General features: G+C 41.7%; 1 protein-coding gene across 5 annotated transcripts in view; it reads left to right on the top strand.

The window, feature by feature from the left end:
• The window catches only part of LOC129146368 (uncharacterized), a 376,663-nt gene that overhangs the window by 150,712 nt on the left and 203,507 nt on the right, over nucleotides 1–22,444 (top strand). For all 5 annotated transcript variants that reach the window (XR_008552995.1, XR_008552993.1, XR_008552994.1 and 2 more), the window contains one exon: nucleotides 4,240–4,368. The gene's annotated coding sequence lies outside the window, so the exon portion shown is untranslated. The remainder of the gene's footprint in view (nucleotides 1–4,239; nucleotides 4,369–22,444) is intronic.

Raw genomic sequence — 22,444 nt, 5'->3', positions numbered from 1 at the left:
GATGCCTTTGGACCTCTCCACATATATTACATATTGCTAAAACAAAACAAAACAAAACAAAAAAACTTGTCTTTTGGTGAGTAAGATCCTTTATCCTCGGTTTGCTGAGTGCAACTCTGTAGCCATTTTTATGGCCTTATAGAGATGCTTATGCTAATTAATGTTTTAGTGGGAAAAAAATGTTGGCAAATGAAACTATTAAATTTGTAGCATAAATTATAAATTCAGCTCAGTTGCCCTAATGATAATGTTGATAGTGATAATGATTATACTATTAATATTTACAGAGTGCTCCCAATAAGCTGAGCACTGTGCTAAACATTTTACTTAAATAATAATCTAATTCTCCCAATTGCTCTGTTAAGTGTTATTATTAATCCCATTTTACAGGTGAAATTATAACTGTTATGCCTCAAAACATTCAGTAAGATTATAATATACTCTACTAATAGTATGTTTTATTATTATTATTTTTTAAAGATTTATTTATTTATTTATGCATACAAGAACTGGGTACAGGCCAGAGGTATGGGGGCGTGAGAGGATTCACCAGAGACAGAGCAGAGCGGGGAGCAGAACAGGCAGATGGACCAAAAACACTGGTGAGAGGAGCAGCGGGTGAGACAGGAGAGGTGTGCTGTGCCATCTAGGTAGCTCCCTAGCCAGGGATCCCTCTCAAGCTGCAGTGGCTGCGAATGGCTTCACAGTGCTGATGCATAACACCTTTTGCCACCAGAAGAGGTCCCTTAGTAGTATATTTTAATACTGACTCTGGAGCTGTGTACATACAAATAATGTATATATGATATGTGTGAATGTGTATACACGTAAAAAAATGCCACATGCGTGGGATGTAGAATGTATATGTGTTATTCATGTACATGCATGTATACATATATGTGTAACTTATACATGCATGTATATTCATTATATACCTATCATACACACATATTTGTATGTGCACAGCTCGAGTTCAGTATTTAAAATATATTATTAATATATATGATGCACACATTACATATATATGTGTATACACACATAGCATATGATGTACACATCAACTATATGTGTATGTATATGTGTGTGTGTATATGTGTGTGTATATGTGTGTGTGTGTGATCTTCCTTTGCTAATTCAACAAATATTTATTCATTGACTTCCTGCCAGGCTCCTGTGCTAACCTCAGGGAGTACAGTGATGAGGCAATCTGCATCCCTTGCCTTCAAAGGACTTACATTGTATTAGGAGGGATTAACTTGCTTAAGGAAAAGTACAGGAACATATGATAATTACTTTAGAGCTTCAGCTTCGCAGAAGGTATTCTGGAGGTCTTCACACAAAAGCAGCCCTAACTCTGAGACTTGAAGGATACGTTTGAGTTTAAAAAGATGATGTGCAGAAGAATTGGAACAAACCAGGCAATGGAGATAATGTGAAACAAGGTGAGGTCAGTCAGGGGTGTGCAGGGATTCAGAAATGCTGCGGTCAGGTGCAGCTAGAGGAGAGACAGCTGACCGGTCAGATCACTAGGAGCCTAACATGCCATTCAGAGGAAGGCAGACCTGTACTCTGTTGAAAAGCCATCAATAAATCAAATCAACTGAAATTAATTAATTTTTTTAAAGATTTATTTATTTATTTATACAAGCACTGGGTACAGTCAAAAGGACGGGAGGGTGAGAGAATTTACCAGAGCCAGAGCGGGGAACAGAACAGGCAGACTGATGAAGCACACTGCTGAGGGGAGCAGCGGACACGCAGGAGAGGTCTGCAGTGCCATGTAGGACCCTCGATGGCGGCTGGGGATCGAACCAACGCTGCAGAGGCTGCGGGCAGCTTCACAGCCGAGTGCTCAACCGCTGCGCCACCAGGGGAGGCCCAAAATTAATTAAATTTTGATAGGAATGTCCTTTCTCCCTGCCCCTCTTCCCTCCCTCCTTCCTTCCTTCCTGTGTTACCCCCACTTTCTTCTGTGTTACCCCCCACTATGCCTTCTTCCTTTTGCCATTCACTCAGTAGATCTTCATTATATGCCCACAATGCACCCTGTTGAATACTGAGGATAAAATGGTAAGAACATCCACAGTTCTGTCTCTCTACAGCTTACTAATTTGGGAGACAAACAGGCACTAATTAATTAATCTAACAAAACAATGTAAAATTACAAAGATGACCAATCTAAGGAGAATGATTCTGCAAAAGCTTGTAGAAGGAGGTGGTGACCTGGCCAAGGTGCCAGAAAATGGCCCCCTGAAGAGGCCTGAGCTGAGAGCTGGAGGAGGGAAAAATACTGGTGATTTGATGCAGAAAGTGGGTAATTTGGGGAGAAGTCTTCCCAAAGAGCAGATCAAGAGACAAGGCCCCAGGGCCTAAGAAAACAAAGCACTTGTAAGGAATTGGCGTAAGCTAGAAAAGCTGCCCTTGCATGCTGGAAAAGAAGATGGACTGGCTTATGCTGGGCCTCGGAGGCCCTGTTCAGAATTTCTGAGCTCAGTGGAAAGTTAGTGTCCTGCTTCAAGCAGGAGCTGGGGATGGATGGTGCGGTGGCAGGACTGAAAGCAGGGGGGCCAACTGGGAGGCTGGGTAATAGTCAGGAGAGTCTGTGCATTGGCCCGCTGATGGCAGAATCACTGATGCGTGCTTGCGTGTGGCACAGAATCCCTTTTCTTTTGGGGGAAGGAAGATGCCAGGTGGACATGGGTACCGTTGCTGGGCTAAGGAAATATAGGAGAGCAGAATCCATTCAACCTGAATTTCCAGTAAATGTGAAGGGGGGACAGGAGAAAGAGATAAGGAAGAACTAAGGTTGCAGGTTGGCCTTGAAGAATGAGCAGGTGTGTCTTCCACCTGGAAAGGAGAGGAAAGGTTGGTTCATTAAAGGGAGTGGCATGTTCAAAAGCACAGAGGCTTAATGCAGATCAACACTTACTTAGGTGTGTACACTTGTACAGCTAGGAGATTATAACGTGACCAAAAATAACTTTGTTGGTGTTTGATATGTTCCTATCTGTTTTGTGTTGCAATGGTTCTAGCACCTAACAGTTCAATATATAGCATTTGTAGATAGGCAGAATCTTTTAAATATTATTTAAGCCATAGATATATTATACTCTATAGAAACTCCACACTTTATTTTCATATCTTGATTTAGGGATTCCCATATGGCTTTTGATTTTATTATCTACCTTCTTTCTAATGAAATTTCACCGCTTAAGTAGTTCCTTTGTGTGTTAGGTTTTTCCTTAGTGTTTTGGCATCTGGATATGGGACTCGTTGGCATTTTAAGTTTAATAGGTAATGAAAGAACTATACATTTACTCTTGCTTGAAATATAAAGATGATGATTTGGGTTGAGTTTGGCAAGAAAAATCAAAGATAACCAAATCAGAAAAAGAGTTAGGATTGCCAAAAGTTGGGTAACTTAACAGCCCTGAGGAAAAGAAGATAATGTTGATTTGATACTTAACTTTTTAATAATAAGTACAGGGGTGTTGATCGCAAGATCAATTTTGGAGAGAGGGTTAAGTACTAGGATTATGAACATGGCCTTTGTGAACAACGTTGGCTTAACTACCAACTTTAACATTTGCTAGCTACATGGACTCATTATCTTGTCAGTCCACACAGAGATAATAAGGCTCGCCAGCTATCTTACACTGTGCGAGAGAGCAGGGTGATGTGTCTAAAGCATTTAGCACAGTGCCAGGAACATAGTAAGTGTTCACTTAATGTCGGTGATGGGTATCACTGATTGCGTGCTTTACCTGGGTCTCCACAGAGGTACGAGCAGCGAAGGGCAGGCTGTTAGGGTAAATACCTTCATTAAATCTGCACAACTTTGTGGCCTGAAGAAATCTGAGAGAACTGCAGATTCAGTAACATTCCTGACATTTTCTGGAGAAGAACTAAATACTTTTTATTTCTATGACATTTTGGAATCGTTAGGCAGGAAAGAGGAGGAACAGGATCATGTTGATGGTGACATCCCTAAGGACAGGAGAGAGAATGGACAGACACCCTGAGCCAAAACCATCTGCTTTGTGTCTTCTTGCTGACGTTTTGGTATTCTGACTTCAGAACCGTGTGTGTGTGTGTGTGTGTGTGTGTGTGTGTGTGTGTGAGAGAGAGAGAGAGAGAGAAGATGCAAATACATTTCTCTTTTCTGTAATTTTAGCTAATGTGAATGAAAGCCTCTGAAAACCACCTAACTCAGGGGGAATATTATTCTTGTTATTACAGGTCTAGGTGTTTTACATTGAGTTTCTCTACTGCCACCCTTTCTACTCAAACAAAATCTGGGTGAAAAGATCTTCTGGAAAAGAACTGACTGCTTATGTTTCTCCATTGTGATGAAAGCACATGGTACAGGTAAATATCTCCAACATCTTTACTTTTTAAAAATTAATTAATTAGTTATTTGAATTGAGGTAACATTGCCTTGCACTGTTGCTGGTGTCTTGGAAGTATAAAGTCCCCTTCCTCAGGTCTCATCGCTATCACAAAATCACCTTAGTCCACCACCATCATCCATTGTGCTTCCTTGCTTCTTTGTTTTACCCTCCTTAACTGCCCCCCCACCTCTAGATGCTTCAGTTGTGTACTTACTCGCTTTCAGGGTTCATTCATAAGCTTGTCTTTATGTGACCCTCAATTTGGTTTCTCTATATTCCACGTATAAGTGAAACCATCTGATATTTTTATTTTTCCTTCTGACTTATTTCCATTAGCATAATCCCTTCCATCTCCATCCGTGTTGTAACAAATGGCATGAGTTTTTCCTTTTTGATCGCTGAGTAATATTCCATTGTGTATATAGACCACATCTTCTTGATCTATTCATCTGTTTTGGGCCACGTAGTTTGTTTCTAATATCTTTAACCAAAAGAATCTGTTCTTATATACCACACAGCATAAACATACTTCTATACATTCACTGGTTTTTTATCTATTTATCCTTTCTGTCTCTTTTATGAAAAGTAGAAGCTTTGCTTTTTCTTACAGGGAAAGAAAATAACTTGTTTATTTGGAGATCCGTGATAAGGATGGGTGAAAAGGCATTGATAAGAAAGGACTAATTTTGATTATGCTGCTCATAAATTCAGCTTGAGGTGCTACATTCTGAAAGCAATAGGGAACAACACTGTATCTACTGTCATCCAACATTTTTATCTCTCAACATGTAATAACGAACATCTAACATAAAATATTTGATACAACTTAAATGTCCAACTAGAGGGGGTCAGTTTGCTTTTATATTCCAAGAATGTTTTTATAGCTCTATGTTAATTGTCATTATCAATGGCTTCTGTAGAATAATTTCTCAGCAATAGTAAACTGCTAAATTTAAGGACACCAAAATCTTGATACTTGTTGACAAGTTATTGTTCAATAAAGTCATATTTATAGTTCGAGTTCCAGAGTTTACATTTCCAGTGTTTGAAAGTACCTTATAATCTTGCCAGCGCTGAGAATTTTAAAAACAAAAAGAGACTTTGCTAATTGATTATAAGTAATGGCGTCTCCAATTTTTGGGAAGGAGGGAGGATTTATTTGAAAATTGTATACCAAGGAGCTTTCCTTCTATAGTTAGTAATACCCTTGCAACTTACCAGTTTTTGACATTTGAGAAATAATACTAAAACTAGAAAACATGGAAGGATCCCAGAGAATTTTAAGTACTTCCCTGTCTTGTCCAACTGTTTTCAACAATGATGAAATCACTGGATTGTAATAGTTTTTTTTTAATCTCTTAATGAGAATGAAAATTTATCTAATAAATGGCCATCATTAATAATAGATCTGAAGTTAAACTGATTGTGAGTATACACACGTACACACACACATCTAACTTTGGGAGCAGGGTAGGTAGGGTAATTATGGTAGCACCTTGAAATTCAGAGGCTGAAGATGAAGGCAGGGACGCCTGCAGTCTGCAGATTGCCTGTGCTCAAATTCCAACTCTGCTATTTTCTTTCTTTTTTCTACTGAGGTATCATCAGTTTGTAACACTATATAGACTTCAGGCATAGGGTTTCTCACCTCAGCAACTGTGTATATCACACCATGCACATCACCAGATGTCCAGTCACCATCCACCACTAACTGTTCCCTTCTGGTAACCACCATTCTGTTGTCATTTTAGGCTTTGGTTTTATTTATTCAGTTGCTTTTCTCCCCACAAATGAGATAAATCATGCGGTCTTTTTCTTTCTCCTCTGACTTACTGCATTTAGCATTATCCCCTTAAAGTCCATTCAAGTTGTCACAAATGGCCAAGTGTCATTTTTATGGCTGCATAGTATTCCATTGTGCATACATACCACATTTCTTAATCTATTCCTCTGTCATTGAGCACCTGAGTAGTTTTCACAGGGTGTGTCTCTCTCTTTGAATTAGTGTGTTCATATTCCTCAGGTAAATAGCTAGAGATGGCAATACTGGATCACATGGCAGTTCTGTTTTTAACTTTTTGAGGAACCTCCTTACTGTTTTCCACCAACAATGCACATTCTCTGATACTTTCTTGAGGCATAACATTGGGCAAGTTACTTTACTCTTTGATGTCTACATTTGTAAAATTTAGATAATAATTGTACCTATCTCCTAGGGTCTTAGTGCAAGTAAATACATGTGAAATGTTTAAAATCATTAAAAATCCTATTTTAAGAGACTATTTAATGATAGGAGAAAATGGCCATTGTAGAAGTTAAAGAAAAAACAAAGTATGACACAGGTCAGACACCGCCCCCCCCCCCGCCCGTAGAGCTGTGGCACCCATAGTGTGTGTGTGTGTGTGTGTGTGTGTGTGTGTGTGTGTGTGTGATGAGAAACAGACAGTATTTTTAAATTCTAATCTCACTGAGTCATTTATCAATCATTGATTCACTTGGAAATTCTTCTTTGGGGGCTTGCTGTGGAGCAGGGCAGACTGGACCACCATCCCACAGAGCTGTGAAATTCTGTCCTCTGGCCATTTTCTCCTATCATTAGTCTCTTAAAATAGGATTTTTAATGATTTTAAACATTTCACATATATCTACTTGCAACAGTGCCCTAGGAGATGGGTACTATTATTATCTGGCCTGTCCTCCCACACAGAGGGTCTGTGAGAACAGAGCCTCGTCCTGTCCAGCTGCCTTGCTCCTGAGGGAGGCGAGTACCTTGGACCTGAGAAAATTGTGGGGCTGCAGGTCCTTTGGCCTTTGGCTGCCTCACAGCACTGAAGAGTAGAAAGGAAAATGATGCCAAAGGACCATTTGGCATTAGAGAGAAAAACACAGGGTGACTTGGTGACTTGTCTGGCTTCAGCTCTGGCCTTTTACTGGAGATCCAGCCATAGATGCTGCTTTCGCTGGGGCCCCAATTTCCACTCTGATTTGAACAGCTCTGTATTTTTCAGTAAAAGAGGAACATCTGAATTCCTAATTAAGACAATTTAGCTTAAGAACTCCTCTTTAATAGTTTCTTAGCTGTTCTTCTCTACATGGTTATGAGGTTGAATAAGAAAAGTTGTATTTCTACACACATATATTTTTTCAGCAAAATTAACAAGTTCCTAAAGGGAGAGAGGACAGCAAATGTGTTGTGAATATAGGTCAGGAAAAAAGTTCATAATGTTCTGCCAGACTCCAGCAAGGCACCTCATGGGTGGAGGTAGGGAGCCAGACGGACCAGAGAGCCTGGTAATAACACCACCATTTGGAACATTGGGTGTTTGGATAGCACTTTGATTCCTCCTCAACTACAGAATCAATAGGACTCAAATAGAGAGGAAGAAAAAGATTCTCTCGCTGTGAGTTGCTGTCTGCTGTCGAAACGCAGACATAAATGCAGACGTGTTGATTATTAAGTGCTTACCAGAATGCAGTTCTCTAGGGAGGCAGAAGACGGGGGAATATCTGAACTTGTTTTGCTGCACGGTGGCCTCAGAACTGTGGTCCAGCAGTTTTGGGTCGTCTGTATAACCAGACCATTTTGGTAATCACATAGGAAACCTAGACAGCAACCAGGCCACCTCACTGTAGAAAAGTCAGTTCATAAAAGTGGGGAGGCCTTAGGACTTTGCCAGTACAGAGAGAAAGCCTAACTGTAGAAGCATGACAAACTGAGACAGTGTCTTTAAATTCCAGTCTCACTCAGTTATTCATCAATCGTTGATTAATTTGGAAACTCCTCTTGGGGGGCTGCTATGTTACAGGACAGTGGACCTTAGAGTTCTAAGGGAGATAGGGGTCAATAGCAGCATAGCCTGGTTGGGGGGAACAAGGAAGCTGAGCTGGGCCATTCTTTGGGAGGCTGAAATGTCAAACTAGAGACACCACTGGAGAAAGACCTGTTGATCTAGAAGGCGTACAGCAGAAAGAGCCAGAGAATACCCAGGGACTGGCAGTCAGGCTGTGCTTGTTGATAGCAGCACCAGCAGGGAAATGAAGGTGAGCAGAGAGGACTCTTGCAATGCTGTGCTTGAATGCACAGCTCCTGGGGTGGCCGCAGTGCTCAGCTCCGGAGCCCTCAGCATTAGGTGCTTGAAATAACACATTCCACGAACAATCCCTATTTTATGACATTGTGAAATGAAGATGCTTTATTCTCTATAATTCTATAAACATACCAGGCAGAAGTATAAGATGGTACCTGATGGTTCCTAGTGTAAGGTGGTACTTTTTTTTTTTGAGGATTTATTTATTTATACATACAAGAACTGGGGTACGGGCCAGAGGTGTGTGGGGGGTGAGAGGATTCACCAGAGACAGAGTGGGGAACAGAACAGGCAGACTGACTGAAACACACTGTTGAGGGGAGCAGCCTGCAAGTCAAGAGAGAGGTCTGCTGTGCCATGTGGGAATCTCCCTGGCTGGGGATCAAACTCATGCTGCAGAGGCTGAGGATAGCCTCACAGTGTAACCCCTTGCACCATCAGGGAGGCCTGACTTTTCTTTTTTCAGCCAGCACCCAAAAAAAGAATTGGGGTGTTTGCTTCACCAGGGCATATTTACCTTACTCTGACTTTCATGAACTCTATCCCTCACTGACCTCATCTACCCTTGTGCATGCTGGAGAGTAAGATTAATTAGGTGATTAATTCTGTCTTTTGTGCACAAACATAGTTAGCTTTACTTAACTGTTAACTTTACACCGTTTTACTTTCCAGATCAAAGTCCTCTCTCCGCCTGTAATGTCTTGGCCTCTTTGTACTTGGTGCCCTTCCACTCAGCTTGTTTGTGGGATTGTGGTTCTTCTTACCTTCCTCTCCATTCCTGGGTGCTTTTAGTGGTCTCTTAAATAATAAAATCCACTGAGAGATTTCTTTTATCTCTTTTGACCTTCAGCATGGGTTTGGTAAAGGCTGTATTTTTGGCTTCAGAGTGACTATAATTCAGGGGCCTTTGCTCTGTTTTCTCCCTCTCTAGTCAACTGCTGGCTTCTGAGGCTCAAGCTGCTACTGTGTGCTTTCCCCAGATGCCTTTCCTTTATTTTACAGGCCAATTTTATTTATTTATTTTATAAAGATTTATTTATTTATGCATACAAGAGCTGGGGTACAGGCTAGAGGTGCGGGAGGTAAGAGGATTCACCAGAGACAGAGTGGGGAGCAGAACAGGCAGACTGACTGAAATACACTGCTGAGGGGAGCAGCGGGCGAGACAGGAGAGGTCTGCTGTGCCATGTGGGTAGCTCCCTGGCTGGAGATTGAACTCATGTTGCAGTAGCTGCAGATAGCTTCATAGTGCTGAGAAGTAACCCCTTGCACCACCAGGGAGGCCCCATTACAGGCCAATTTTAGTTGTCCGTTCCATTGCTTCAGCCTAGCACCCAAAAGGACATGTGCCCATTCTGGAACATCAAACCTTCTCCAATTCAGGGACGTGCACTGTACACTTCCATCGGTAAAAAAATCTTATTGATACCCATTGAACATTTAAAATAGAAATCTCCTCAAAAAAGATCTTTTAGCATAAAGACATTATAAATTCTTCCCTTTTCCACTGCAGTTCCTTCAATCTGGAGGTAGCCTCCATAATTCATAGCCAGTCTGAGAGAAGGTGGTATTTTGAGACACTTAATGATGTTTTTCATGGCAAAATGAAAAATGTAGAGACAAAGACGAGAGAGTGCCTAGTGTTTTATATGTAGACATAGCTTTTCAAAACTATTTTGGAGCATATTAGTTTCTAACATAATTTTCCAGGCTTCTGTATAAAGCATTTTATTCTTTGAAAATCTTATAAATAATATGATTTACTGTGACAGTGTGCAAACACTCACATAGTTGTTTTACTTTTCATGAAATAAGGTAGGATATTTTGTCATTTGACAGAGTAAAATACATTAGAGAATAGTTGATACCAGAATGAAAGCCATTTTGTCTTTTCATGTTGGGACCCAAAAGTAGAAGCTGCAGAGATTTCTTCCCTATAATATATTAATGTTATTCTTGATGTCGGCAAACTGTACTATCCAAAGTGTGAACACTGATGGGAGGTAGAAATATGAAAACGACAGTGTTCTGTGGTTCCTTACAAATTACAGTCTTTTTTTTTTTTTTAAGAATTTATTAGAGGGCCTCCCCTGGTGGCGCAGCGGTTGAGCGCTAAGCTGCGAGGCTGCCTGCAGCCTCTGCAGTGCCAGTTTGATCCCCGGCCACTGGCGAGAGCCCCACATGGCGCGACAGACCTCTCCTGCTGCGCCCGCTGCCCCCCTCAGCAGTGTACATCAGTCTGCCTGTTCTGCTCCCTGCTCTGTCTCTGGTGAATTCTCTCACCCTCCCATGCTTCTGACTGTACCCAGTGCTTGTATAGATAAATAAATAAATCTTTAAAAATAAGTAATTTATTAGATGAGATGATAACACTTAAATGTTTTCTAAATTCTAGAATGTTAGCACGGGGAAGGGAACAAAAGATCATTTAGCCCCCTTTGCTCCTCTCACTCAAGACTCTCTCGTATCATTAGTGCCTTTCATTATGCCAGTGTTCATTTCATTATGCCAGTGTTCATTAGTGAATCATTTAGTTATTGATTATTGGATTAGAGATAATTCTAGAACTTCTTATGAGTAATGTGCTTTTCCCTTGGTGTTAGCAAGAAACAAGTCACTCATTCCCCTGTATGCAAAGTGTTTGTGGAACGATCTTTCCTTTGAAGAAGTTTATCATTGTTATTTATTTAGGTTTATACAAAAATGTTTTAGTTAAATTTGGGAAGATTTCGACATTTGGCAATTTTTTCTGTCCCTCCTGTTTTCAGAAAGGTTTTCTTCTTTCATTTTTCTTTTCTTTAAAATGAGCACAACAGGGGGCCTCCCTGGTGGCCTATGGGTTAAGTCTCACACTACCACTGTGAAGGCTCACATTCACTCCCTGAGTTCGATCCCTGGGCAGGGAGCTACCCACATGGCACAGCAGACCTCTCTGCCTTCACCCACTTTTCCCCTCAGGAGTGTATTTCATTAGATTTGCCTTTTCTGCTCCCCGCTCTGTCTCCGGTGAGTTCCTCTCACCGCCCCTACTTCTGGCCTGCACCCCAGTTCTTCTATGCAAAAATAAATAAATAAAATCTTAAAAATAAATAAATAAAATGAGCACAACAGGTCACTGTGAAGATTACTTACAATATAAACCTTAGAGCATTGCCTGACCTGGCGCGTAAATAATACTCTGTAAATATTTGCTGCTACTTCTACGCTGTTGTTTTCTCCATTCGATTCCACGTTATTTTTTTTTCTGGTGGATATTAAGTTTTAAAAACTAATATTATCAATCAAAATAAGAAAATTAGTGCTAATGTCACATGTAGTTGAGCTGGGGTTGGATTTGGTACCACTGGCAGAGATGTATCTTCTGAGAGCATCTGAGGCTGAACCCAAGTTCAAGGGGAACACCCTTGGTCTGGGGATCAGGAGGACTTTGAGCAAGGTACTTACTCTGTGCTTTCAAGTTTTATATCTGCCACATGAGTGGGTTGCTCTCTGCAACATCTTCCTTTTAAAAAATGTTCCTCAGGGGCCTCCCTGGTGGCGCGAGGGGTTAAGACGCAACCTACGAAGCTCTCCGCAACCACTGCAGCACGAGTTCAATCCCCCAGCCTGCCAGGGAGCTACCCACATGGCACAGCAGACCTCTCCTGTCTCGCCCGCTGCTCCCCTCAGCAGCGTATTTCAGTCAGTCTGCCTGTTCTGTTCCCCAAAGTCTCTGGTGAATCCTCTCACCCCCCGGTACCTCTGGCCTGTACCCCAGCTCTTGTATGCATAAATAAATAAATCTTTCAAACAAATGAAAAATAAAAATTGCTCCTCCTCTTGCATCCTTCAAACTTTGAAGTCCCTGTAGAAAAGAACTGATGAAAAATCCCAGTCGGTGTTTATATTCTCTCCATGTGCTTGAGTATATACATGGAGCAGTTTTTAGATTGTGTCCTCCTCCATGCTCGTGAAGCTAATGAGCTGCCCCTCCAGTGATGATAAAACAAAACAAAATGCTCTTCTTTGCACAAAGGCAACTCCATTCCAGATGCTTAACCCCATCAGCTGGGATTCCTTCCACTTTCTTAACCCCTGAAGACAGGATTCTCATGCACTGGTGCAGCATCACTTCACTTGCCACTGAAATATAGCTGTCTCTGGAGTAGTGTTTGGCAGCTGTGTGAGAATCAAGCTCAAGTACTTCTCTGCCAGTTTGGGAAAAAAAGAGAGTCGGAAATAGCTGCCTCCAAAATAATCCAATTAAAACAGCAGGGAAAGTGGAGTTGGGCAGCTAGAAGGGAGGGTGGTATGTCCTCATGTCTGCTTGTCCCTGCTGTTGAGAGAGAGTGGACTTCAGCCCAAGCAGCTCTGTGGGGACCACCGTCAGGCACCTCCTACCAGCATCCTAAAGAGGGGGCTCCTTTGAGTTTCATTGAACCTTATGATTTTTCTCGCTTTTCCCAATGGAATAATTTTTAAGATTTATTGGCACACAAATAGATCTGTCTTTTTAGAGACACCTCTGTTTTTTTTTGCCCCCTGCATAGGCTAATACTAAGGGTCAACACTGATGACATCAGAACGTACTGCGTTGAGACGTTATGTTAATGCACCATTTGAATGGTTTGGGGAGGTTGAACTGGCAGACCAGAAAGGACAACTCTTTTATGTAATTCAAGGATCTCAGTAATAACAATCACTGGGAAGGAAGTTGCAAGAAGTATACCAAGTAGACAAAAGCAGTTGATGAAAAATATAGAATTTGTGAGATTGAAAGTAGGGGTAACCATAGCGAGAAATATTAAAAAACATGGATGCAGTCATAGTGGATGCAATTTAAAATACTGAGCAGGGCCTGCCTGGTGGCACAAGGGGTTAAGATGCAACCTAAGAAGCAATCCACAGCCACTGCAGCACGAGTTCGATCCCTGGCCGGCCAGGGAGCAATCCACATGGCACAGCAGACCTCTCCTGTCTCACCCGCTGCTCCCCTCAGCAGTGTATTTCAGTCAATCTGACTGTTCTGTTCCCTGCTCTGTCTCTGGTGAATTCTCTCACACACCCCCCGCCCCCGCATCTCTGGCCTGTACCCCAGTTCTTGTATGCATAAATAAATAAATCTTTTTTAAAAAAAGATGCTTTAAAAAATAAATAAAATAAAATAAAATAAAACAAAACACTGAGCAATGTGAGAAACAACCAAAAAAAGCCAAGAAAGATTAGTCAACACTGTTATGAGTCCTCAGCTCATCAGATAATAGGACATCTCCAAAAGGGAGTTTCCAGGGATCAAAGGAAGCAGAGGCTACAAAATCCCAGACATTTTAGTTTAACTAGAAAAAGAGAGAACTTTTAAAAAGAAATGCAGGGGTTAAAAGACTAGTTTTATTTATTTTATTTAATTACATCTAACAAGGGTGTCATGAGGATCAGTGAGGTAATGCCTAAAAAAGTATTTTGCGAGCTGTGAGCCCCTCAACTAGTTTCGCCTGTCCATATGCACCATTGCTGGAGTGTGGAGAAACTGTAGGGACAGTGGTCACTGGGAAGAGGACACGTCACACAGGTCAGAGGACCAGTCTCAGAGAGGAAAGTTCTGTTGTCTAAAACTTTAGAAGCAGGCAAAAATGATTTTCTCTGCTCCTAATTTTTTAACCCAGAAATTCTCTGTTTATGGGATTTTTCTAAGACTTTCCTGGTGAGCTTGGTAATGAGCTGTCCTCTCTCTGCGGGGCGATGAGCTGCTTGATGTTATTGTCATTATGGCCTCTAAGAAAACCTCAACTAAAAGACTAAAGTAAAAGAATGTGGTCTAGTTTCGTTTAATAATCCTCATTTTGGAAAATTTGGGCTGAGACTGGAGGGGCCTCTTTGGACTCAGAAGGGGACTAAACTAAGCCTGAGGATACGTGGTGAAGACTCAAGATGGAAAAGGTGAAACATGGTAAATCTTAACAGAGTGTGGGCTGGGGCGCTGGGCTTCCCCTATGAAGCAGTTCATCTGTCTCACTAGCTCCTTAATCACAGATTCCATGAAGGGTCTTCTTAGCTTTTTTTTTTTTTTAAAGCTTTTTATTGTATTCTCCTTTGAAAGTTAATAAGAGGAAATCAACTGGTTTATGTGCTGTTAGTATGTATGCAGAGGCATAGGGGTATTTGTTTTTTGGTTTTCTCTTTTTAAAAGATTTATTTATTTATTTAAACAAGCACTGGGTACAGTCAGAAGCACGGGAGGGTGAGAGAATTCACCAGAGCCAGAGTAGGGAGCAGAGCAGGCAGAAGGACCGAAGTACACTGCTGAGGGGAGCAGCAGGCGGCAGGGGAGGTCTGCGCGCCATGTGGGACCCTCCTCTGGTGGCCAGGGATCGAACCAGCGCTGCAGAGGCTGCAGGCATCTTCACAGCCCAGCACTCAACTGCTGTGCCACCGGGGAGGCCCTGTTTTTTTTTTTTTTAATATTTATTTATCTTATAGAAGAACTGGGGTACAGGCCAGAGATACAGGGGATGAGAAGATTCACCAGAGACAGAGTGGGGAGCAGAACAGGCAGACTGACTGAAATACACTGCTGAGGGGAGCAGATGGCAAGATAGGAGACGTCTGCTGTGCCATATGTGGGTCAGCTTCCTGGCCGAGAATTGACTCAGGCCATATTGGTGATAGCTCTGGGACTTAACCCCTACACCATCAGGGAGACCCCCGGCTTTGTTTGTAAGTGGATTCAAACGTGGGGAGGAATCACTGGGCATGAGCAGAATAGTGTGTCCATTCACAGAGAGATGTGCATTTGTGCAGGTATCCATAGACACAGCACATAGGTGCATCTGTTATATGTGCTTGAACATGGAAAAGACTCAGTGACATTAATTAGGAAGGGTGACATGAAACAGTGAAAGTCAAATTCCTTTCGGCAGCACTTGCTATTATAATTAAAGTGTGTGATGTAACGTGTGTGCAGGAGAGAGTTTGCTTATTCATCATTTAGAACAATAGTCGGAGTTAAATATTAGCAGGTTTAAGTGTCAATAAATGTCTGAAAATACAAATGTTCCATTGTGTGTAGTTCTTGCAATCCTGCAGTGTATTTTAGAAGTGCCTCTGCTGGCTTAGAATTCAAATACTTGGATAAAGACTGTTGCAGATTGTAATTTGGGGCAGAAAATGTACCCTGATTGTTTATTATTTCTGAGGACATTTGCAGTGCTGACCTATATCACACGTAGAAAAGAACAGCTTTGTTTGGAAAATACAGTTGGAACAGTGCAAGAAAATTGAATTAAGTAAAGGAACGTAGGGAGTCCAGCATTGATGGATGATGCTTCTTATTTGCTCTTCATTATTCCCTGTGAAGGAATAAAAACTATGAAATTGGATTTGAAAACTGGATTAAGACAAATGGCTTCTCAGATTTTTCTTACCTTAGCTGTTTCCAAATTTCCTGGTAAATCATATAGTCACTATATAAAGAGTCTGTGTTGACTACATTAAATCTTCCTAAAAAAGTGTGCACTTGAGGTTTGCTTTTAGGAATCGGTTTACAAGATGCAGAGACTGGATGTACCTGTCACTGTGCGAAAGTACTTTGTACGTACACACAGGATATTTCACATGTTCACTTATTTTTGTAGAGTGAGCAATAAAGTAAAAGGGGGAACAGAGTAGTGTTTTTCTTCACAAAGTCTCTCTTGCCTACCTATCCAGGGAGGTTTTTTTTTTTTTTTTTTTTTTTTTTTTTCAGGTAGAATTTACTGGATTCCCAATGGAACCATCACAATGCTCTCCAGATGGTTTTATCAGGGTAACTATAGACATGCATGAGTCTCTACTAACTAGGTTGTAAATCACTTGAAAAAAGGAATTGTTTTACTCGTTGTACCTCCAGCACCTGAGAAAAGGCTCTAAACCTAATTTGTTGACTGGATGAATGCATGATCAAATCAGATACCTGTTAAGTGCGGATCCTTATGTTCAACAGGAAGGTCACATCTACTCTGAAGCGGTGTGTGATCTAGCTGAGAGAACAATTGGAGTAAAGACATGAATATTGGATTATAACCCAAAGAATAAAATAAACATCCACAGGTCCATGGTGATAGAAATAACTGAATAAATCAGTAAGTGAGACAAAAGAGACAACTTCCTTACAGAAAAGTTTCAATTAATAAATAACAAAAAAGCTCAAGAGAAATGAAAGTACATCAATAAAATGTGTTTTAAAAGATTTATTTAATTATGCGTACAAGAGCTGGGGTGCAGGCCAGAGATGCAGGGGGTAAGAGGATTCACCAGAGACAGAGTGGGGAGCAGAACAGGTGGATCCACTGAAATACACTTCTAAGGGGAGCAGCAGGCAAAATAGGAGTGGTCTGCTGTACTATGTGGGTAGCTTCCTGGCTGAGATGGAACTTGTGCTGGAGTGGCTGCAGATAGCTTCATAACCCCTTGTGCCCCAGGGAGGCCCCCTAAAATAATTGTTATTACTGCAGGGAATTTTACTGCTGCATGTTAGAATTAATGGGTGAAAGTTTAAACTGAACTGGGATATTTGTAGAGTTTCAAAGCAGCTTGCTTCAAAATACTTAGTAATTACAAAGAGCAAAATAGAACTCCAGTGGGCTGTCCTGGCAGACATGCTGTCATTAATGATGAAGGCTGACATCACAGGGATACACAGTGATAACCTGTGTCCCTTGGTAGGAAGTGCTGAGAAGAGCTCAGCCTTCCCAGTAAAGGGCGGTGTCATGCTCATCAAGAGAAACTGTCAGACAAACCCAAATTGAAAGACATTCTAGAAAACAATGGACTGATAATTCTCTGAAAGTGTCAAGGTTTTGAAAGATAAGGAAAGATGGAGCATTGGAGATGCCGCAGATTGGAGACTAGTGAGACAGGACAAATGAATGCAACACAAAATCCTGCATTGGATCCTAATACAGAAGGACATTGAGATGGAAAACTGGTGAAATTCTAATAATATCTATTTTTTTGCTTGAAAATGGAAGTCTTCCAGCATTTATTTATTTTTTTATTATTTTACATTTATTTACTTTTTATGTTATAGTTTTTTAAACATCATTGTTCATTTTTGTATGATGTTTGATTTCTCCCCTCAGGCCGGTGGAGTCCCCATAAAATTCCCACCACCACATCGCCCGTGAACCACCACCATAGTCTCTTGTGCTCTCCCTTCCCCTTTTATGACCCTTGTCCCTCCTACTCCCCTGTGGTATATCTCAAGTCTATGGTTTGCCAGTGAGTTTTGTCTTCCCCCGCCAGCCCCTTGCTTGATTTCCCTACATTCCTCCCATAAGTGAAATCATCTGATATTTTTCTTTTTCCTTCTGACTTATTTCACTGACCATAATCCCTTCCAGCTCTTTCCATGTTGTTGCAAATGGCATGAGTTTATCTTTTTTGATTGCTGAGTAATATTCCATTGTGTATATGTACCACATCTTCTTGATCCAATCCATGTTTTTGGGCAGTTAGGTTGTTTCTATATCTTAGCTGTTGTAAATAGTGCTGCAGTGAACAGAGGAGTGTAGGTATCCTTTCGAGTTAATGTTTTTGTGTCCTTTGGGTAGATTCCTAGGAGTGGAATTGCTGGGTCATATGGTAGATCCATTTTTAATAATATCTATGGTTTAGTTAATTAACCAAGTTTAATCTTCTAGCTTTGATCATTGTTCTGTGGCTAAGATGTTAACAGAAAAAGAAGTGGGCTGAAGGATCCCAGAGAACTCTGTCCTTTTTTGTCACACTCTGTGAGTCTAAAATGATCTTTCTGAAAATCTGATTTCAGGCCAATATCAATCCACAAGAAGCAATTATAGAGTAATACATAACAGTGTACAATGGGCACTGTGCAGTGGGCGTGGGGAATTCTGGGCTCAGTGGATATTAGGGTTTGAGAGATGCTGGGGATTGGAGTGATCAGGAAGAGTTTCATAGAAGCAGCAAAATCTGTCTTGCATCTCAAAAAGAGTTGTAGAGATGAAAGTTGGGGGTCATTGTAAGTGCAGGGATAGCAGGGCCAAAGACACCAGGAAGGGATGGATGTAGGTGAACTGTGAGGGACATGTGGGAGAAGCTGATTGGCTGATGAGTGCAGTTTTGACAGATAATAGTATGAAGATGAGTTGGGCAGATGTGGGGAAGACAGAGAATGAGGATTTTAGGACTTGGCAGAGGAGATTGAAGTTACTGCAGCAGGTGACACAGAGTTACCAGTTCTTTTCAAGGGAGTGATTGGATGAAATGATATTCATGTGAAATTGGTGACTGTATCAGGGTGGTTGGAGTTGGGAGAGATGGGGCAGGTGATATAGGAGTTTGAAATAGGTAATTAGAGATTATTTATTAAAGGCCAATGTGGTGGGGGTGGGGGCAGAAAAGAAAGATGCAACCACATATCTAAAAGCATTTGGAGAGGTAGAAGTAGAGATGGATGTGTGACATGAAGAGGTAGCAGGCAAAAATGATTCCTCTGTCAAGTTTACATGCAAGGTGATTCTGGCATCCATAATTGGAATAATTCATTCAGCAGATATTTGAGTGCTGACGTTGAATTGTGTATTCCAGGTAAAGAATGAGGATTAATTAAAAGGAGTTAAATGTTGGGCCTCCCCTGGTGGCACAGCGGTTGAGCACTGGGCTGCAAAGCTGCCTGCAGCCTCTGCAGCGCCAGTTCGATCCCCGGCTGCCGGCGAGGGTCCCACATGGCACGCAGACCTCTCCTGCAGAGCCCACTGCTCCCCTCAGCAGTGTATTTCATCACTCTGCCTGTTCTGCTCCCCACTCTGGCTCTGGTGAATTCTCTCACCCTCCCATGCTTCCGACTGTACCCCAGTGCTTGTATAAATAAATAAACAAATAAATAATAAATCTTTAAAAAAAAAAAGGAGTTAAATGCAATGTCTGCATAAAGTGGGACTTTAAGCAAGAAAAACCATGACTTGGGCTGGACTGAATGAATTTATAGATCAGCTCACTCCCACCTAAATGAATTTATAGATGAACATGTCACGCCCACCTAAGGAGCCCCTACCCTCCAGATAAAAAGAAGAAATTGGTTCGCTCTATTCCTAACAGCAGCCATGGGTAGTGTTAAAACATCTTTCAAGTTGGCATTTCTCTCTGCTTGATAAAGAAGTCAAACTTACTATTTGGACTCTATGCACAAAAAAATCACCATTCTACTTAGGAAAAGCCCGCACATACCCCTTTAACTCTGCCAAGATAGAGGTCCTAAGGGCTCAAGTTTCCCAAACATGACAGCGAAAATACCATAAAAGTACAGTGGGGCCTCCCTGATAGTGGAGTTGTTAAAGACAGTGCCATCAAGCTACTGGCAGCCTCTGCAGCACAAGTTCCATCCCCAGCCAAGGAGCTACCCACATGGTGCAGCAGACCTCTCCTGTCTCGCCTGCTGCTCCCCTCAGCAGTGTATTTCAGTCAGTCTGCCTGTTCTGTTCCCCACTCTGTCTCTGGTGAATCCTCTCACCCCCCCACACCTCTGGCTTACACCCCAGCTCTTGTATGCATAAATAAATCAATCTGTTTTTTAAGAAGTGCAGTATTCTCTATGGAGGAAGAAAATGATAAGTGTGTGTGTGAGTGTATGTGTGTATGTGAGTGTGTTTGTGAGTGTGTGTGCTCACATATGTGTGCTTAAGTTCCAAGCTTCTAACCTTTAAGCATAAAGTGTCTGTTCAGCTTGTTTTACATAATGTGACCCATTTAGTGAACCCTTAATTAGTGCTCTTTTGTATGTGGGGCTGGCTCTGTTATTCTCTTCTTTTGGGGTTGACCCTGGTTTTGTGTTATTTAGGAAAGAGGAACAGAGTTTCTGTAGCCCTAGTTTTCATCAATTATTTCACAAATGTCCACCTATGGCTTAAAGGTGACACTAAATATAATATATATAATTCTCAGAGATTTTATATATAATATCTCTCCATCAAGCTGGTGAACTCAGTGGCAATTATGACCCATTATCCCATACTGAGCTAGTCCTGGGCCTGGGAAGCATTAGAATAGGGGCAGAAGAGTGGTTTTACTCACCTGTGTGCACTTGAACTTACACATTGGATTCTGACTGGCAGTAATCAGATTTTCATATTAAAGATCTTTGAAGATCTGCATTCTTCATCAGTCAGCATTATATATTATATTTCTTAGCAATTCTGTTCATGCCCCTTCTTTGGCATCAATCAGTCTAATTCATCAACTCATTTCATTGATAGAAACTTAACCCTTAATATGGTTAATTATAAGAGGAAATTGGTTGATACTCTTAAAAAGTGAACTAGTGGTGGTTCTGATTCTAGTCCCGAGTTGAGGGTTGGGTATAACTTTGTAACCTATAACCTTCAACTTTAGATACCTTTTTAACTAAGAGTTCTGCCCCATAAAATATGAATTGGTGATGGTGCATTTAAAACATGGTTTAAATGGCAGTGTGTTTCATTATATGAATAGATGTTTTGTGTAGATTATAAAGAGAAATTCCATCTTTTGTAGAGTGGTCATTGGCAGGGACAGAACACACCATGAAATGACCACAAGGACCCTTTAGGGGTCTACTGTGGAAGCACATATATTCAAACTTGCAGGATAAAGAATCTTTTTAAGTCCTTTTTCACGAACGTATTGACTTCAGTGTTTTTTTCCTAGGGAACATATTTCAAAATTGTAACTGTAGTCAATGGTTCTATATAAAGGTTCTCTATAAAAATACGTACTTTGTCTAATGGTTCTTTCCACAGTCCCATATATGCCAGTCAGCTTTCCTGCCTTCTCAGAATGCCTGATGCTTTTGAGTGTATTTTTTGAACGTATGTACTACAGTGGGTGTTGTTTTTCTTTGGTGGCAAAAGTGGAAATCACATGTGAACTCAGGGAACCATTTTGAACTTATTTCTGTAGAAATGGCAAGAAGGAAGCTGGCAAAATCTGTCATCTGAGCAGGGCTCTGTAAAGATTGGGGGACCTATCAGTCCATCTTTTGTCAGGATGTAGGGTAATTTTGTAATTTCTTTTTTTAAATATTTATTTATTTATAGCAGAACTGGGGTGTAGGTCAGAGGTGCAGGGGGTGAGAGGATTCACCAGTGACAGAGTGGGGAGCAGAGCGGGCAGATTTACTGAAATACACTGCTGAGGGGAGCTGTACACAAGTGAGAAGAGATCTGCTGTGCCATATGTGGGTTAGCTCCCTGGCCGGGGATAGAACTGGGGCCATAGAGATGATAGCGCCGAGACTTAACCCCTAGGCCACCAGGGAGGCCCTGTCATTTCTTAGGATACCGTGGGGGATGTGTCTTATTTAGCGGTGGACATTTCAGCGATTCAACAAAAGGACAGGATGGAGTGTGCCAGGAAATTGCTGCAGAAGGAGCAGGGATAGAAAGCCAAGTTTTAGGGGCCTCCCCGATGGCGCAGCTCTTGAACGCTGGGCTGTGAAGTTGCCTGCAGCCCCTGCAGCGCCAGTTCGATCCCCGGCAGCCGGTGAGGGTCCCACATGGCATGCAGACCTCTCCTGCCTCGCCCCCTGCTCCCCTCAGCAGTGTACTTCGTCAATCTGCCTGTTCTGCTCCCCGCTCTGACTCTGGTGAAATTCTCTCACTTTCCCGTGCTTCTGACTGTACCCAGTGCATGTATAAATAAACAAATAAATAAATAAATAAATCTTAAAAAAAAAAAAAAAGGGGGCCTCCCCGATGGCGCAGTGGTTGAGCGCTGGGTTGCGAAGCTGCCCGCGGCCTCTGCGGCTCCGGTTCGATCCCCGGCTGCTCCCTGGCCACCGGAGGAGGGTCCCACATGGCGCGCAGACCTCTCCTGCCGCCCGCTGCTCCCCTCAGCAGTGTACTTCAGTCCTTCTGCCTGCTCTGCTCCCCGCTCTGGCTCTGGTGAATTCTCTCACCCTCCCGCGCTTCTGACTGTACCCAGTGCATGTATAAACAAAAAAAAAAAAACAAACAA

Source organism: Talpa occidentalis, unplaced genomic scaffold (genome assembly GCF_014898055.3).
Source record: "Talpa occidentalis isolate TD23 unplaced genomic scaffold, MPIMG_talOcc4v2.1 talOcc4.2, whole genome shotgun sequence".
NCBI lineage: Eukaryota > Metazoa > Chordata > Mammalia > Eulipotyphla > Talpidae > Talpa > Talpa occidentalis.
This window is presented reverse-complemented; position numbering and strand designations above follow the sequence as displayed.